A 14,395-nucleotide genomic window follows, 5' to 3' on the forward strand; every position below is an offset into this window, starting at 1 on the left:
AGGCGTTCAAACATGGACCTCAAGAATGGAATTCAGAGGTCGGGAAATCAGGTGCTTTTTTTCTAATAGGTCCTCCAACAGGTAGTGTTGATAGGTGGGTACATAATGTATCATATACGGTAAGTGGGAATGTAATTGCATCACAAATTGGGCTGGATTTTGGTCAGTTCAGTGGGTAGCACCCTTTTCTCTGAGTTATGATGGTTGTTGGCTCAAATCCCAGTCCAGAAACACGGAGGAGGATTTTCCCCTCATCGGGCAGGCGCGGCAGGTGGGCCCAGGAGTGGCCGCGCAATGGTCCCACCTCCCGCGATCGGGCCCCGAGCGCGATTTCACGCTGAAACGCTCAGCGCTGCCTGAGTGGGGAGGGAGAGGAGGGCGAGCACGGAAGTCGGTACATGTGCGTAGGCGCACGCACAGAAAGCTCCCTGAAAGCACGCAGCTGCCCCAAGGAGCTGAAGGTTTTTCACATTAAAAATAAAGAATGGAAAAAGAAGGGAAGCATGTGACTCTGTTATACGAGCAGGGACATGTTAATGATGAGTTTTAAAAGCCCGCGGATGAGGTTTCGCAAAAAATACAAAGGCCGCTTGGCCTATTCACCCGCCCGCCAACCGAACGCTTGGACAGGCAGTGAAACATTCCATTTAATTTATTGATTAAGGGCCTTAATAGGCCTCTTAATTGTCGGCAAGTCCGCTGCCCCCTCTCCCGCACGTGCCCGCTGAGTGAAATATCGTGAGAGTGCACGATGACGTCGGGATGCTCGCCCGATGTCACCGCGCACGATTTTACTCTCGTTCGGGTCGGGCGCGTGTCTGCCCGACGAGGGAAAAATTCTGCCCATGGGCACAATGAATTCTGGTAACTCCAGAATTGCACTCTTGGAAATGCTGTCTTTTACATGAGGTGTTAAATTGAGAGCCAGTCTTCCCTCTGAGAGGGCTGTAAAAGATGCTGTTCAGAAAAGAGGTACAGAGGAGTTATTTTGGTGCCTTAGCCAACATCTAGCCTTCAACTATCATCATTTTTCCTTAGAAGTTGGAGAGAGTTGTCTGGGTAGATACTTTCCTCCTTCAACTGCAATTGGGGAAGTCCACCGGGCACTAGGCTCACTGGCTGAATGTTCATTCTCATTCCAAGTTTTCCAACTTCTTAATTCCTTTGTGACTCTCAGTGAACTCGAGCAGCCAGAAGAAACTATTAGGAACGGTGAGACCAGTAATAGGGAGTGAAGTGTAGCCTCCAAGACAATATTTGTGAAATGAATGTTTACATATACATGAGATTTATCAGGACTCTGCCGATTTTTTTCTTGAATAACTTTGGCTGCCCAGTTAATACGATTAAGGTGTGTCAAAAATGTACTATTACCAGATTCTTAATGCCTCTATTGGTTTTGATGTTTATAATGAGTTGTTATTCCATTATTAAATGAGAATAGCATAGACGCTTTTCAAGGGAATTTGGATAAATACATGAGGGAGAAAGGAATAGGATATGGCAATAGCGTGACAGAAAGTAGGATGGGAAAGGTGCATCTGGCGAACGAGAATGCAGTGCCCAGTGGTATGCTACAGCCCATCTACAGCAAGGGAGCTCTGGAGAATTATTATTTAATTACATTATTTAAATTACTAAGATAAAAATCATCACATTTTTATGACTTGGGTTTAAAACAAATTAGAATAAGGTAGAAGGTGTGTTACACCAGCATAGACCAAATACAAAAGCAAAAAACTGCAGGCACTTGGAAATCTGAAATAAAACCAGAAATTGATGGATATATTCAGCTGGCCAGGTAGCATCAGTGGAGAGAGAAACCAAGTTAGCATTTTAGGTTGATTGACCTGAAATGTTAACACTTATATTTATATAGTGACTTTAATGTAATAAAATGACCCAAGGCACTTGACTCTGTTTCTCCTTCCAAAGATGGTATCTGACCTGCTGAATATTTCCAGCATAAGAAATAGCAGCAGGAGTAGGGCGGAGATGAGTGGGGTTTCGGACGGCCAATAAGCACACTACGCACCGACCATCCAAGTGATGTCCAGCACTCTCTTGCACGCTGGAAGGGGCCTTCAGACTCAACCAAGAGAGCCACGTGTCTCTCTCTTTGATTCTGCAGGAGGACAACATCAGGATCATGGACCCTGGTGATTTAGCGGGATGCCTCATGGCTTACCAAGACCAGAGAAGAAGAAGAAGGGTGAGGTGGAGATGCCTGGCTTGGCAAAAGGAGGAACACCTCTCTCAAGATTTTTTAAAAAAAAGTTTTTTTTAGGTCTTTTTGTGGTTTATAGTTTGTATATTCTGTAATAACGAGGATCAGGAAAGAAGGGCCCTAGAGTAATTGTTTTAAAGGTTTAATTTAAAGGGATAAGTCATGGCAGGGGAGCACAAAGCCTTGGTGTGCTCCTCGTGCTCCATGTGGGAAGCTGGGAACATTTCCAGTGCCCAGGACCAGCATGTGTGCAGGAAGTGTGTCCAGCTGCAGCTCCTGGAAGCTCGGTTTTCAGAGCTGGAACGGAGGCTGGGGACACTGTGGAGCATCCGCGAGTCTGAGAGCATCGTGGATAGCACATTTAGAGAGGTGGTCACACCACAGATGAAGGGACTTGAGGAAGGAAGGGAATGGGTGACCACCAGGCAGTCCAAGAGGGAGAGGAAGGTAGTTCAGAGACTCCCCTGGGGTCCCACTTGCAAATCGGTATTCCATTTTGGAGGCTGATGAGGGCGCTGGTTCCTCCAGGGAGTACGGACAGAGCCAAGCTTCTGGCACCACAAGCAGCCTGTCTGTACAGGAGGGGAGGAAGGGAGGAACAGCAATAATAATAGGGGATTCTATAGTCAGGGGAACAGGTAGGCGCTACTGTGGCCGTCTCCAGGATGGTGTGTTGCCTCCCTGGTGCCAGGGCCCGGGATGTCACTGAACGGCTGCAGGGCATCCTGAAGGGGGAGGGTAATAAGGCAGAGGTCATGGTGCATCTTGGTACCAATGTCATAGGTAGAAAGAGGGATGAGGTCTTGCATGAAGAATTCAGGGAGTTAGGCAGTAGACTAAAAAGAAAGACCTCTCGGGTTGTAATCTCTGGATTACTCCCAGTGCCATGTGCTAGCGAGTTCAGAAACAGGGGAATAGCGCAGATGAATACATGGCTTAAGAGTTGGTGCAGGAGAGAGGGTTTTAGATTCCTGGATCACTGGGACTGTTTCTGGGGAAGGTAGGACCTGGACAAGCGGGACGGTCTACATCTGGACCAGAGTGGGACTAACATCCTTGCGGGCAGGTTTGCTAGTGCTGTTGGGTGGAGTTTAAACTAATTTGGCAGGGGGAGGGGACACAGGATGTTAGCAGAATAGGGACATGTCATAATACAGTAAAATAATCAAGTCAGAGGGAGTACAGCTGCATTGAGTTTCAAGGGAGTAAGGCAAGGTTGGGTGGCCTCTACTTTAATGCCAGGAGTATTACAGGTAAAACGGATGAGTTAAGGGTGAGGATTGACACGTGGAATTGTGATATAGTAGCCATCACAGAGACGTGGTTGAGGGAGGGGCAGGATTGGCAGCAGAACATTCTGGGATGAAGAATCTTCAGGCAAGAATGGGGAGGGGGTAAAAGAGGAGGAGACATTGCATTATTACTGCACTAAGGAGAGATAATATCTTGGAGGGGGCATCGAATGAAGCTTTGTGGGTAGAGCTTAGGAATGATAAAAGCCACATTGTTAGGTGTTTATTATCGACACCCAGTGGGAAATTGAGGAGCAAATGTGTGCACAATTTGTGGAGGTGTGTAAAAACAATAACAATAGGGTAATTATATTAGGTGATTTCAACATTCCCAACACAAATTGGGATAGACATAATGTAAAGGTCCTGGTTGGAGTGGATTTCTTGAAATGTGTACAGAAGAACTTTTTAGGTCAATATGTAGAGGGTCCAACAAGGGATGGTGCAATGCTGGACCTAATTCTGGGGAATGAAGCCGGACAGGTGGCTGAGGTGGTAGTGGGGGAGCATTTTAGTGATAGTGACCACAACATGGTACAATTTAACCTTGTCATGGACAAAGAAATAGACAAGTTGCAAAAATATGTTTTGGATTGGGGGAGAGAGCATTTTAGTAAAATAAGGCAGGATCTGTCCAAGCTAGACTGGGAACAGCTACTTGTGGGGAAATCTACAGAGGAGCAGTGGGGGACGTTCAAAAAGGAAATGGGGAGGGTACAGGCTCAACATGTTCCCTCTAGGGTGATAGGAAGGAGTAACACGCCCAGAGAACCATGGATGACCAGAGATATTCAGGATATGATGAGAAGGAAAAGAGGCTTTTAGCAGGTATAAGGGAAGCAAAACAGCAGAGGCATTAGTGGAGTACAGAAAGTGCAGGGTGTAGCTTAAGAAAGCAATTAGAAGAGCAAAGAGGGGACATGAGAAAGCTCTGGCTGGTAAAAGTAGGGAAAATCCCAAGGTATTCTATAAGTATGTTAATGGGAAGAGGATAACCAGGGAAGGAGTAGGGCCCATTAAGGTCCAAGGGGGCAATCTATGGGTGGAACCAGAGGACATCGGTAGAGAGTTGAATGAATACTTCACATCCGTCTTCACCCAAGAGAATGAGGATGAAGGTATGGAACTCGGGGAGAGAGACTGCGAGGTTCTTGAGCAAATTGATATAGGGAGTGACAAGGTATTGGAGGTGGTGGCAGGCTTATAAGTGGACAAATCTCCTGGTCCGGATGCTTTGTGTCCCAAACTGCTGAAGGAGGCAAGGGAGGAGATCGCAGGGGCTCTGACTCAAAATTTTAATTCCTCTCTGGCCACGGGGGAGGTGCCAGAGGACTGGAGAACAGCTAATATGGATCTGCTATTTAAGAAGGGTTGTAGAGATAAGCCAGGGAACTACAGGCCAGTGAGTCTCACGTCAGTGGTAGGGAAACTATTGAAGAAAGTTCTGAAGGAGAGAATCTATCTCCACTTGGAGAGGCAAGGTTTGATCAGGGATAGTCAGCATGGCTTTGTCAGAGGGAGGTCATGCCTAACAAATTTGATTGAATTTTTTGAGGAGGTGACCAGGTGTGTAGCTGAGGGTCATGTGGTTGATGTAGTTTATATGGATTTCAGCAAAGCCTTTGACAAGGTCCCACATGGGAGACTTATAAAGAAGGCAAATGCACAAGGGATACAGGGTAATTTGATAAGGTGGATTCAAAATTGGCTTAGTTGTAGGAGACAGAGGGTGATGACAGAAGGATGCTTCAGTGACCGGAAGCCAGTGTCCAGTGGTGTACCACAGGGATCTGTGCTGGGTCCCCTATTATTTGTCATTTATATAAACGACATAGATGACTATGTGGGGGGTAGGATTAGTAAGTTTGTGGATGACACAAAGATTGGCTGGGTGGTTAATAGTGAGGTTGAGTGTCTTGGGCTACAGGAAAATATAGACGGGTTGGTCAAATGGGCAGATAAGTGGCAGATGGAATTTAACCCTGAAAACTGTGAGGTGATACACTTTGGAAGGAGTAATTTGACAAGGAAGTATTCAATGAATGGCATGACACTAGGAAGTTCTGAGGGATAAAGGGACCTTGGCCTGTGTGTCCATAGATCTCTGAAGGCGGAGGGGCATGTTAGTGGGGTGGTGAAAAAGGCATATGGGACACTTGCCTTTATCAATCGAGGCATAGATTACAAAAGTAGGGAGGTCATGTTGGTGTTGTATAGAACCTTGGTGAGGCCACAGCTGGAGTACTGTGTGCAGTTCTGGTCGCCACATTATAGGAAGGATGTGATTGCACTGGAGGGGGTGCAGAGGAGATTCACCAGGATGTTGCCTGGGATGAAACATTTAAGTTATGAAGGTAGTTTGGATAGACTTGGGTTGTTTTCGTTGGAGCAGAGAAAACTGAGGGGCGACCTGATCGAGGTGTACAAGATTATGAGGGGCACGGACAGGGTGGATAGGGAGCAGCTGTTCCGCTTAGTTGAAGGGTCAGTCACAAGGGGACATAAGTTCAAGATGAGGGGCAGGAGGTTTAAGGGGGATGTGAGGAAAATCTTTTTTAGCCGGAGGGTGGTGACAGTTTGGAATGCGCTGCCTGGGAGGGTGGTGGAGGCGGGTTGCCTCACATCCTTTAAAAAGTACCTGGATGAGCACTTGGCACGTCATAACAATAAAGGCTATGGGCCAAGTGCTGGTAAATGAGATTAGGTAGGTAGGTCAGGTGTTTCTCACCTGTCGATGCAAATTTGATGGGCCGAAGGGCCTCTTCTGCACTGTGTGATTCTATGATCCTGTGATTCTGTGGCAGGGCCTGTTGCAGATGCAGCTGAAGATCCACAGTGAACCGTTGCTTGTTGATGCCTCTCTAGACCCTGAGTTTATTGACGGTGTCTCTCATTCCTGCACATGACCGAGAACCAGCGTCGCTGAAGACTGCGCATGTCAAGGGTACTGGTTGGTCACATGTGACACCTGCTGCAGGATTTGGTGCCACGGGGGACATGGAGGGCATCCACTGCAAGTGGCTGTGAAAGTGACTGCGGCGCTCAATTTTTACGCCAGTGGCTCATTCCAGGGCTCCACAGGTGACCTATGCAGGATCTTGCAAGCCTCCACGCACAAATGTATCCAGGAGGTCACGGACACCATCTTCGCGAAGGCGCAGAACTTTGTGTATTTTGCCTCGGATCAGGAAAGCCAGGAAACAAGAGGGCTGGGATTTGCCCAGATGTCAAGTTTTCCACAGGTGTAGGGTGCCATCGACTGCCCCCACGTGGCACTTAGATCTCTGTGGCAAGAAGCAGTCAACTATGTCAACCGCAAGGGCTTCCACTCACTGAATGTTCAACTGGTTTGCAAACACCACAAATGCATCCTACAGCTGCGTATGATTCCCAGTGAATGTTTCTACATCTTTGGCAGGTCTCAGCTCCCTGGCATCTTCCAGGGTCCACAGAGGCTGCAGGATTGGCTCCTTGGGGACAAGGGCTGCCCACTGAGGATGTAGATAATGATGCCCATGCAGTGGCCTCAGACTGCAGCAGGGTGACGGTATAACGAGGCTCATGCCACGGCCCGGACTTTGGTGGAGCAAATGATAGGCATTTAAAAAATCAGGTCCTGGTGCCTCGACCAGTCTGGTGGAGCACTGCAATACAGTCCCCAGAGAGTGCCGCACGTCATAGAACCATAGAACCATAGAACACTACAGCACAGAAAACAGGCCATTCGGCCCTTCCAGTCTGTGCTGAAATATTATTCCGCTAGTCCCATTGACCTGCACCTAGTCCATAACCCTCCAGACCTCTCCCATCCATGTATCTATCCAATTTATTCTTAAAACTTAAAAGTGAGCCCGCATTTACCACGTCAGATGGCAGCTCGTTCCACACTCTCACCACTCTCTGAGTGAAGAAGTTCCCCCTAATGTTCCCCCTAAACCTTTCCCCTTTCACCCTAAAGCCATGTCCTCTCGTGTTTATCTCTCCTAATCTAAGTGGAAAGAGCCTACTCGCATTTACTCTGTCTATACCCCTCATAATTTTGTAAACTTCTATCATATGTCCCCTCATTCTTCTACGCTCCAAGGAATAAAGTCCTAACCTGTTTAATCTTTCCCTGTAACTCAACTCCTTAAGACCCGGCAACATCCTAGTAAATCTTCTCTGCACTCTCTCAATCTTACTGATATCCTTCCTGTAGTTAGGCAACCAGAACTGCACACAATACTCCAAAGTTGGCCTCACCAATGTCTTATACAACCTCATCATAACATCCCAACTCCTATACTCAATACTTTGATTTATGAAGGCCAGTATGCCAAAAGCTTTCTTTACAACCCTGTCTACCTGTGACGCCACTTTCAGGGAATTATGTATCTGAACTCCCATATCCCTTTGTTCCTCTGCACTCCTCAGTGCCCTACCATTTACTGTGTATGTCCTACCTTGGTTTGATCTTCCAAAATGCAACACCTCACACTTTTCCGCATTAAATTCCATCTGCCATTTTCTGGCCCATTTTTCCAGTTGGTCCAGATCCCTCTGCAAGCTTTGAAAGCCTTCCTCGCTGTCCACAACGCCTCCAATCTTAGTGTCATCAGCAAACTTGCTGATCCAATTCACCACATTATCATCCAAATCATTGATATAGACAACAAACAACAATAGTCCCAGTACAGATCCCTGAGGCACACCACTAGTCACAGGCCTCCAGTCTGAGAAGCAATCATCCACTACCACTCTCTGTCTTCTTCCACACAGCCAATTTCGAATCCAGTTTACAACCTCTCCATGGATACCAAGTGTCTGAACCTTCTGAACTAACCTCCCATGTGGGACCTTGTCAAAGGCCTTACTAAAGTCCATGTAGACAACATCCACAGCCTTTCCTTCATCTACTTTCTTGGTAACCTCCTCGAAAAACTCTACAAGGTTTGTTAAACACGACCTACCACACACAAAGCCATGCTGACTATCCTTAATCAGCCCTTGGCTGTCCAAATAATTATATATCCGATCTCTCAGAACACCTTCCAATAATTTACCTACTAACATCATTGTTGCTTGCTATGCGCTCCACAAACTGGCTGCAACGGTGGTTGGACCTGGCTGAGGAAGAGATGGAGGAGCTGCACGTATCCTCCAATGAGGAGGACATCGAAGGGGATAATGAGGATGAGGTCGTCGAAGGCAAGGATGCTGGCATTGCACTGAGCAGACGAGGCAGGTGCATTTGGGAGGCCCTAATAGCTGCTGTATGAGGAGTGCTTGTTTCAGATTTCCGGAATCTGCAGTATTTTGCTTTTAGCTTAACTCAGCTACTCCTTTCCTTTTTATATACATGTAGATGCATTTACAGTCTGCTTTTATACTTCTGAGGCAGGAATGGGACAATACGGCATGAAAACCCACCATCGAGGCCGGTGGGTAAAATGTCCTTTTTCCCGCCTGCTACCGCCCCTTGTGTCCTCCTCACAATCTACTTTCCTACCTATCTTTGTATCGTCAGCAAATTTGGTTACATCCAAGTCATTCATATAGATTGTAAATAGTTGAGGCCCCAGCATTGATCTCTGTGGCATTCTACTAGTTGTAGTTTGCCAACCTGAAAATGATCCATTTTTCTCATCTCTCTGTTTCCTATTTGTTAGCCAATAATCTGTACATGCTATTGTATTATCCCTAACACCATGAGCTCTTATCTTGTGTAGAAACCTTTTACTTAGCAACTTATTGAATGACTTTTGGAAATCCAAATGCACTACATCTACTGGTTCCCCTTTATCCCATTTGCTTGTTACATCTTCAAAGAATTCTAATCAAACATGATTCCCCTTTCTCAAAGCCATGTTGACTCTGCCTGATTGTATTACAAGTTTCTAAATGCCTTGATGCAGCAGATTCAATAATTGATTCTAACATTTTCCCAATGGTGTTAGGCTAACTGGCCAACAGTTTCCTGTTTTCAGTCTCCCTCTTTTCTTGAACAGAAGTGTAATATTTGTGATTTTCCAATTCGCTTAGACCCTTCCAGAATCTAGGGAATTTTGGAAGATTACAACCAATGCATCCACTGCCTCTGCAGCCACTTCAATTCAGACCCCAGGATGCAGTCCATTAGGCCCAGGGGACTTGTCAGCCTTTAGCCCTGTTAGTTTTCCTAGTACTTTTTGTCCAGTGATTGTTTTAAATTTTATCCTCTCTTTTGCCCCTTGATTTTCTATTTTTCTTGGGATACTTTTTGTGACTTCTACTGTGAAGACAGATACAAAATATTTGTTTAGTCTCTTCCTTTTCCTTGTTTTCCAATATTAATACCCAAGAGACCAACACTTACTTCAGCTACTCTTTTCCTTTTTATATATGTTGAAGCTCTTACAGTCTGTTTTTATATTTCTTACTAGTTTCCTCTCATACTCTAACTTATCCCTCTTTATTGTTTTCGCCATCCTTTGCTGGTTTCTAAAATTTTCCCAATGTTCCGACCTACCACTAATCTTTGCAGCATTGTATGCCTTTCCTTTCAATTTGATACTGCCATTAACTTCCTTAGTTAGCCACAGATGGTCCGTCCTTCTCATACAGTCTTTCTACCAGCATAGACCAGTTGGGCCGAATCGCCACTTTCTGTGCTATAGATAGGGTAGAAAAGAAGGAGCTTTTCCCCCTTGGTGGAGGGATCAATAACCAGGGGGCATAGATTTAAGGTTTAGAGGGGATGTGAGGAAGAATATTTTCACCCAGAGGGTGGTGGAAATCTGGAACTCACTGCCTGAAAGGGTGGTAGAGCCAGAAACCCTCATAACATTTAAGAAGTATTTGGATGTACACTTGAGATGCCATGGCATACAAGGCTATGGGCCTAGTGCTGGAAAATGGGATTAGAATAGTTAGGTACTTGTTTGACCGGCGCAGACTCGATGGGCCGAAGGGCCTTTTCCTGTGCTGTAGACCTCCATGACTCTATGAGATTTTATGTAGACTATCAGCTGTCCACCTATCTCATTAATTGCTTACAAATCATCTGCTACTATTACAATTTCAGAATGGCTGAAGGCCCACATTGGTAAGGAATTTTAGAGCTTGAGGTGTCAAAAAGTCAAAACAAAATAATAAATTAAATAATGCAGTCAAATGCATTGGTTGAGGCTTTAAAAATTCTTCCAGCAGCAGCTGTCTATGCAAATGAGCAGCGGCTGTACAAAAATAAACGTCAGCATTTTGCTTTGTGCCACGCATTTAACGCAAAATAAAAATAACATATTTTTTTTAAATGTCCTTAAAAATGAAATTTCTGCCAGTTAAAAAATCAGTGGCCTTGGTCGTTGTCCCCTCCCCTTTTAAAACGTTGCCTTTAAGATTACGGGACGAAGAGCGACGCAGGCGTCGACCCAGCTTTGATCGCGGAGCAGCCGCTGGCGTATTGTGATTGACAGGAGCCCTGGACCAATAGATGGTGAGTACCGCCGCTTCCCCTGTTTAAAGCGGCGGCGGCAAAACAGCCAATTGGCGTGAGGCGAGGGCGGGTCTTGGTGCCAGTGATTAAATTCGCGTGAGCGCGACTAAGATGGCGGCAGCGGTGTGAGGGATAGGAGGTGAGTAGGCCAGCAGGGCGAGGCCGAGGTGGAGGAGCGGTGCAGATAGAGTTAAAATAGAGACAGGGCCATGTAATTAGGCCTTGTTACCGCCCTCATGCTTGGACGCCATGGTTCCTGCCCCTGTGCCCATTTGGATGCTGTGGTTCCTGCCCCTGTGCCCATTTGGATGCTGTGGTTTCTGCCCCTGTGCCCATTTGGATTCATGGTTACTCCACCCCCTGTGCCTGGTAAAATGCCAGGGCTACTGGCTCTGGTTGGATGCCATGGTTCCTGCCCTGCCTCTGTCCACTGGTGTTTGGGAGGAGATCCCCATTTTGTTGTTCCCTCCTGCTCTGCAGGAATGTGGATGTTGCTAGTTTTTAAAAAATATTAATTCACGGGTTGTGGGCTTCTCTGGCTGGACCAGCATTTCTCCAAGTCAGGGTGGTGAGTAACTTGGAGGGGAACCTCCAGGTGGTGGTGTTCAAATCTATCTGCTGCCCTTGTCCTTCCAGGTGGTAGTGGCTGTGGGTTTGGAAGGTGCTGTCTAAGGAGCCTTGGTAAATTCCTGCAGTGTATCTTGTAGATGGTACATACTGCTGCTACTGTGCGTTGGTGGTGGAGGAGGGAGTGAATGTTTGTGGATGTGGTGCCAATCAAGCGGGCTGATTTGTCCTGGACGGTGTCTAGCTTCTTGAGTGTTGTGGGAGCTGCACTCATCCAGGCAAGTGGGGAATGTTCCATCACATTCCTGACTTGTACCTTATAGATGGTGGGCAGGCTTTGGGGAGTCAGGAGGTGAGTTATTCGTTGCAGGATTCCTAGCAGTGTGAATGTAGTTGGGTCGTTCTGGATGGCGGGGGTTGGGAGGAGAAGGGGTTCTAAAATGAACAACCATTTTCCTTTTATTTATTAGATGTCATGTTACTAGCAAGGCTAGGATTTATTGATTGCCCCTAACCTGCCTTTCAGTGTCTTGTTAGGCCATTTTAGAGGGCAGTGAAGTGCCAACCAGGTTGCTTTGGATCTGGAGTCACATGTAGGCCAGACTGGCAAAGAATGTGAGATTTTCTTCCTTGACTATTAGTGATAGCTTTTTTTTAACAACAGTTTGGTTGTCATGTCACCATCACTGATAATAGCCTTTTATTCCAAATTAATTTAACTTACATTCCTTAGCTGGCATGGTGCGTTTTGAAGTTTAGTCTTTGAATCATTAGTCCAAGTTGTACTAGTCCAGTAACATAATTGCTATACTATCATTCCTAGTGCTTCTTTGGAGACTTTCTTAAAAACCCACCCACCTGCTTTAACATGCTATCACTAGGGTTGTCAACCCTCTGGGAGTGCCCTGGAATCTCCAGGAATTAAAGATTGATCTCCTGGATACTGCTGTGAGCAACCCTGGTTAAATCAGAGGGACATTAATAACAATTGTTTTTTTTTCTATTCTACTTGAATACTTTTGTTGTAAAAATATTGGAGAGAGCAGGCTGTTTAATGGTTTTAGATAATAATATGCAATTGGAGACGTGGTCATGTGAATGATGAAAACTCGTGGAATATGTTGAACCATAATTGGCAACTTTGATTGAATCCTGATCTGAATGGGCTTATGAACTTATCTCAACATGGCAAGTGGATTATGGTTGTTGAATGAAGCAGCATTATAGATTCATCCATTTTATGCGCATGATGTGGCGCCACTGACAGGGCCACCATCAATTGACCGTCTCAAATTGTTTTTAACTGAGTGGCTTGCTAGCCCATTTCAGAGGGCAGTTAAAAGAATTAACCACATTTCTCTGGTGTGTAGTCACATGTAGGCTAGGACGAGTAAGGATGGCATATTATATTGTGTGTTTAAAAAGGGAGGACGAGATTCACCTAACAATTACAGGCCAGTCAGCCTTACCTCAGTGGTGGGCAAAATATTGCAAAAAATTTTGAGGGTCAGTATAAGTTATCATTTAGAAAAGTGTGGATTGTTGTTCACTCTTTGAGGTGAAGATAACCATATTCCTCAGCTGGGGTGTTTGGTGAGGTTATGGTGGGCACATAGGTGACTACTAAGGTGCCTGGAAGGTTCTTCTGCAAATAGGGCAGGATACCACAGACGATTGAGTCTTGGGTCAGCTGCTGGCTCGTGATTTTTCCTCTCCTTGCGTTTTCTCTCTCCTCTGATATGCATTTGCTTTTGAAGGAGGCTGCACCACTTTATTGTGACTGGTGCAGTGATCCTGGTGAGCTTCTCCCGGGACTCGGGAACGATATCAAGGACAGTCAACATGGATTTATTGAGGACAGGTCATGTGTGGCTAACTTAATTGAATTTTTTTTTTAGGGGATAACGAGGGTCTGTGAGGATAGTGCATTTGATGTAGTGTACACAGATTTTAGCACGGCTTTTGACAAGGTCCCACGTAGCAGATTGGTTGGAAAAGTAAAATCTGTGGCATCCAAGGGAAAGTGGCAAGTTGGGTCCAAAATTAATCAGTGGCAGGAAGCAAAGGGTAATGGTCAACAAGTGACGGAAAGATTGTTCCCAGTGGCAGACCCCAGGATTTTAGAATTATATAAAGGTTACAGTTGAGTTCATAGTGTTTTCAGAACCATTTCTTAGAGCAGCACATTTTAGCACCAACCAGAAAGCAGGCTATTCCAGATCTGGTAATGTGCAATGAGACAGGGATTAGTTAATGACCTCATAGTGAAGGTGCCCCTAGGTAGCTTAATATGATAGAATTTCAGATTCAGTTTGAGGGAGAGAGAGGAGTGGATCTAAGGCAAGTGTTTTAAATGTAAATAAGGGAAGTTATGAGGTATGATGACAGAGCTGGCCAAAGTGAGCTGGGAAATTAGGTTAAGGGATAGGTAAATAGAAATGCCGTGGCAGACATTTAAGAGATATTTTAGAATACGTAGAATACATTTCAATGAGAAAGAAAGACTCTAGGAAAAGGGCACATCATCCATGGCTAACTAAAGAAGCTAAAGATCAAATTGAAAGGAAAAGCGTATAATTCTGCAAAGATGAATTACAGGACAGAAGATTGGACAGAATATAAAGAATAGCAAAGAATGACTAAACGATAATAATAAAGGAGAAATTAAAGTGAGAGAAAGCTAGCTAGAAATGTAAAAACATAGTAAAAATTTCTACAGGCATTTAAAAAAGAGAGTAAGTAAAATGAGCGTTGGTCCTCTAGAGTGAGAATGGGGAATTAATAATGAAAAGTAAGGAAATGACAGATAAATTGAACAGATATTTTGTATCTGTCTTTACTGTGGAGGATACAGAT

The 14,395-nt window shown here is 45.3% G+C and overlaps 1 protein-coding gene across 3 annotated transcripts in view; it reads left to right on the forward strand.

The window, feature by feature from the left end:
• fbxl6 (F-box and leucine-rich repeat protein 6) overlaps nucleotides 1-14,395 on the forward strand; it is an 84,835-nt gene that overhangs the window by 25,869 nt on the left and 44,571 nt on the right. Inside the window, exon 1 of one of the 3 annotated variants that reach the window (XM_078536214.1) lies at nucleotides 10,511-10,972. The exons of 1 other annotated variant lie outside the window; for it this stretch is intronic. The gene's annotated coding sequence lies outside the window, so the exon portion shown is untranslated. Of the gene's footprint in view, nucleotides 1-10,510; nucleotides 10,973-11,056; nucleotides 11,112-14,395 lie in introns of those variants that run through there. One more of the 3 variants, XM_078536215.1, reaches the window with a different exon arrangement.

The sequence above is a fragment of the Cetorhinus maximus genome, chromosome 3, assembly GCF_964194155.1.
Source record: "Cetorhinus maximus chromosome 3, sCetMax3.hap1.1, whole genome shotgun sequence".
In the NCBI taxonomy this organism is placed as follows: Eukaryota; Metazoa; Chordata; class Chondrichthyes; order Lamniformes; family Cetorhinidae; genus Cetorhinus; species Cetorhinus maximus.